General features: G+C 43.0%; 1 non-coding gene across 1 annotated transcript; it reads right to left on the reverse strand.

The window, feature by feature from the left end:
- Positions 1-393: 393 nt before the first annotated feature.
- Positions 394-497, reverse strand: LOC112745142 (small nucleolar RNA R71). The gene has a single exon (XR_003173086.1). It is a non-coding gene; the product is annotated as a small nucleolar RNA R71 (small nucleolar RNA).
- Between the last annotated feature and the right edge of the window lie 3729 nt (positions 498-4226).

The following is a 4226-nucleotide window of genomic DNA, read 5'->3' on the forward strand; positions in this document are numbered from 1 at the left end:
GCAGCCGAAAATAATAATAATGCAAGGAGGATGCTTGGTGACTTTATTGCACCTAATTCTAATTTACATGGAAGAAGCATCTCCATTCCTGCCATTGGAGCAAACAATTTTGAGCTGAAACCTCAATTAGTTTCTCTGATGCAGCAGAACTGCAAGTTTCATGGACTTCCATCTGAAGATTCTTTTCAGTTCTTAACTGAATTCTTGCAGATCTGTGATACTGTTAAGACTAATGAAGTAGATCCTGAAATCTACAGGCTCATGCTTTTCCCTTTTGCTGTAAGAGACAGAGCTAGAATATGGTTGGACTCTCAACCTAAGGATAGCCTGAACTCTTGGGATAAGCTGGTCAAGGCTTTCTTAGCCAAGTTCTTTCCTCCTCAAAAGCTGAGTAAGCTTAGAGTGGATGTTCAAACCTTCAGACAGAAAGAAGGTGAATCCCTCTATGAAGCTTGGGAGAGATACAAAGAACTGACCAAAAAGTGTCATTCTGACATGCTTTCAGAATGGACCATCCTGGATATATTCTATGATGGTCTATCTGAATTAGCTAAGATGTCATTGGATACTTCTGCAGGTGGATCCATTCACCTAAAGAAAATGCCTGCAGAAGCTCAAGAACTCATTGACATGGTTGCTAATAACCAGTTCATGTACACTTCTGAAAGAAATTCTGTGAATAATGGGACGCCTATGAAGAAAGGAGTTCTTGAAATTGATACTTTGAATGCCATACTGGCTCAAAATAAAATATTGACTCAGCAAGTCAATATAATTTCTTAGAGTCTGAATGGAATGCAAGCTGCATCCAACAGTACTCAAGAGGCATCTTCTGGAGAAGAAGCTTATGATCTTGAAAACCCTGCAATACAGAGGTGAATTACATGGGTGAACCTTATGGAAACACCTATAACCCCTCATGGAGAAATCACCCAAATCTCTCATGGAAAGATCAACAAAAGCCTCAACAAGGCTTTAATAATGGTGGAAGAAATAGGTTTGACAATAGTAAACCTTTTCCATCATCCACTCAGCAACAGACAGAGAACTCTGAACAAAATACCTCTAATTTAGCAAACTTAGTCTCTGATCTATCTAAGGCCACTGTAAGTTTCATGAATGAAACAAGGTCCTCCATTAGAAATTTGGAGGCACAAGTGGTCCAGCTGAGTAAAAGGATCACTGAAATCCCTCCTAGTACTCTCTCAAGCAATACAGAAGAGAATCCAAAAGGAGAGTGCAAGGCCATTGCATTAATTACCATGGCCGAACCTATGAGGGAGGTTGAGGACGTAAATCCCAGTGAGGAAGACCTCCTGGGACGTCCAGTGATCAATAAGGAGTTTCCCTTTGAGGAACCAAAGGAATCTGAGACTCATCTAGAGACCATAGAGATTCTATTGAACCTCCTTATGCCCTTCATGAGCTCTGACGAGAATTCATCTTCTGAAGAGAATGAGGATGTTACTGAAGAGCAAGTCACCAAGTACCTTGGTGCAATCATGAAGCTGAATGCCAAATTATTTGGTATTGAGATTTGGGAAGATGAACCTCCCTTGTTCACCAATGAACTAAGTGATCTGGATCAACTGACATTGCCTCAGAAGAAACAGGATCCTGGAAAGTTCGTAATACCTTGTACCATAGGCAACATGATCTTTGAAAAGGCTCTGTGTGACCTTGGTTCAGGGATAAACCTCATACCCCTCTCTGTAATAGAGAAACTGGGAATCTTTGGGGTGCAAGCTGCTAAAATCTCATTAGAGATGGCAGACAATTCAAGAAAACAGGCTTATGGATAAGTAGAGGACGTGTTAGTAAAGGTTGAAGATCTTTACATCCCTGCTGATTTAATAATCCTTGATACTGGGAAGGATGAGGATGAATCCATCATCCTTGGAAGACTTTTCCTAGCCACAGCAAGAGCTGTGATTGATGTTGACAGAGGTGAATTAGTCCTTCAATTGAATGAGGACTCCCTTGTGTTTACAACTCAAGGTTACCCTTCTGTAAACATGGAAAAGAGGCACAGTAAGCTTCTCTCAAAACAGAGTCAACCAGAGCCCCCACAGTCAAACTCTAAGTTTGGTGTTGGGAGGCCACAACCAAACTCTAAGTTTGGTGTTGACCTCCCATATCCAAACTCTAAGTTTGGTGTTGGGAAGTCTCAAAAATGCTCTGAACATCTGTGAGGCTCCATGAGAGCCCACTGTCAAGCTATTGACATTAAAGAAGCGCTTGTTGGGAGGCAACTCAATTTTTATTTATCTAATTGTTCTTTCATGTTTTATTAGGTTCATGATCATGTGGAGTCACAAAATAAATATAAAAATTGAAAACGGAATCAAAAACAGCAGAAGAAAAATCACACCCTGGAGGAAGACCTTACTGGCGTTTAAACGCCAGTAAGAAGCATCTGGCTGGCGTTCAATGCCAGAACAGAGCATGGTTCTGGCGCTGAACGCCCAAAATAGGCAGCATCTGGGCGTTTGAACGCCAAAATTGCACCCTGGAGAAGAGCTGGCGCTGAACACCCAGAACAAGCATGGTTCTGGCGTTCAACGCCAGAAATGAGCAACAAATGGGCGTTCAACGCCCAGAACAAGCACCAATCTGGTGCTGAACGCCCAGAGTTGTGTGCAAGGGCATTTTGCATGCCTAATTTGGTGCAAGGTTGTAAATCCTTGAACACCTCAGGATCTGCAGACCCCACAGGATCACCTCAGGATCTGTGGACCCCACAGGATCCCCACCTACCTCCACTCACTTCTTCTCACCCCTCTTTCACACAATCCCATAAACACTCTTCCCCAAAACTCTTCACTAATCACCTCAATCTCTCTTCCCTATCACCACTTCACCACTTACATCCATCCACTCTTCCCCATAAACCTACCTCATAAACTCCACCTACCTTCAAAATTCAAAATCACTTTCCCACCCAAAACCCACCCTTATGGCCGAACCTTACCCCCCCTCCCTTCCCTATATATAGCCCTCCATTCTTCCTCATTTTCACATAACACACCCCTCTCTTCCCCTTCTTGGCCGAAACACATCTCTCTCTCCCTCTCCTCCATTTCTTCTTCTTCATCATCTATTCTTTTTTCTCTTGCTCGAGGGCGAGCAATATTCTAAGTTTGGTGTGGTAAAAGCATAAGCTTTTTGTTTTTCCATTACCATTGATGGCACCCAAGACCGGATAATCCTCTAGAAAAGGGAAAGAGAAGATAAAAGCTTCCACCTCCGAGTCATGGGAGATGGAAAGATTCATCTCCAAAGCTCATCAAGACCACTTCTATGATGTTGTGGCCAAGAAAAAGGTGATCCCTGAGGTCCCTTTCAAACTCAAGAGAAATGAGTATCCGGAGATCCAACATGAAATCCAAAGAAGAGGTTGGGAAGTTCTAACAAACCCCATCCAACAAGTCGGCATCCTAATGGTTCAAGAGTTCTATGCCAATGCATGGATCACAAGGAACCATGATCAAAGTAAGAACCCGAACCCAAAGAATTATATCACTATGGTTCGAGAGAAATACTTAGATTTTAGTCCGGAAAATGTGAGGTTGGCGTTCAACTTGCCTATGATGCAAGGAGATGCATGCCCCTACACTAGAAGGGTCAACTTTAATCAAAGGTTGGACCAAGTCCTCATGGACATATGTGTGGAAGGAGCTCAATAGAAGATTAACTCCAAAGGCAAGCCGGTTCAATTAAGAAGACTGGACCTCAAGCCTGTGGCTAGAGGATGGTTGGAGTTCATCCAACGCTCCATCATCCCCACTAGCAACCGATCTGAAGTTACTGTGGATCGGGCCATCATGATCCATAGCATCATGATTGGAGAAGAAGTAGAAGTTCATGAAGTCATCTCCCTTGAACTCTACAAAATAGCCGAAAAGCCCTCTCCTGGGGCAAGGCTAGCTTTTCCTCATCTTATTTGCCATCTATGTTACTCAGCTGGAGCTTCCATAGAAGGAGACATTCCCATTGAGGAAGAGAAGCCCATCACTAAGAAAAGGATGGAGCAAGCAAGAGAGCCCATTCATGGATCTCAAGAGACGCATGAAGCTCATCACCATGAGATTCTGGAGATGCCTCAAATGCATTTTCCTCCACAAAACTATTGGGAGCAAATCAACACCTCCCTAGGAGAATTAAGTTCCAACATGGGACAATTAAGGGTGGAACATCAAGAGCACTCCATCATCCTTCACAAAATT

This window comes from Arachis hypogaea, chromosome 14 (assembly GCF_003086295.3).
Source record: "Arachis hypogaea cultivar Tifrunner chromosome 14, arahy.Tifrunner.gnm2.J5K5, whole genome shotgun sequence".
NCBI lineage: Eukaryota > Viridiplantae > Streptophyta > Magnoliopsida > Fabales > Fabaceae > Arachis > Arachis hypogaea.